We start from the raw sequence: 673 nt of genomic DNA on the forward strand, positions 1-673 counted from the left end.
GTCGGTTGACACGCGGGGGGGCCGGGCATCATAGCGGCTGGTCAGACCCGATGCCGCGGCCGGCACCACCGGCGTGGCAGGTTATTGCCAAACCCGTCGTCCCGTCCCGGTCGAGTGGGACCGTTTCGCAAAATGTGAGAAGTCACGGTCGTGATACGAGGTGATGCTGCCGCGATGGGCCGGCGACGGAGACCATCCCACCCGGACTGCGGACCCATCCTGTACAGATGCGGCGGTCACCCTGTGAGGTCACCCTGTGAGGTCACCCCGGACTGACCCCACTTGTCATCTGGTCCCTCAGCTCGGCAAAACAAAAAAACAAGTAAAGATACTTTCATAAAAGGACAATAACTTTGTCCCAGAATAGGGAACGTTTTCGTGCTTTTTTCTGCTTGACCGGATGCAATTTTGTTTCTAAAACTGAACAGCTTGTGTGAAGCTTTTAAGTTTTTTGTAACAAACTTTACAACTAGCGTGTACTTACGCTGCGTCATTGTGCGTTTTGTTTTTTTGCCAGTGTCGTTACGAAAGAGTTTATGCGCATCGATGCAGATGCCGATATAGCGCTTTGCCGGTCCGAGCAGCAGCAGCAGGGAAGGGCGAAAAAAATGATCGGCCCCGCTGCTCTGTGGCGAGGTGGTGGCGACGCGCCGCGGCCAAACAGACGACGCGC

This window comes from Frankliniella occidentalis, unplaced genomic scaffold (assembly GCF_000697945.3).
Source record: "Frankliniella occidentalis isolate FOCC.00 unplaced genomic scaffold, Focc_3.1 Scaffold3, whole genome shotgun sequence".
In the NCBI taxonomy this organism is placed as follows: domain Eukaryota; kingdom Metazoa; phylum Arthropoda; class Insecta; order Thysanoptera; family Thripidae; genus Frankliniella; species Frankliniella occidentalis.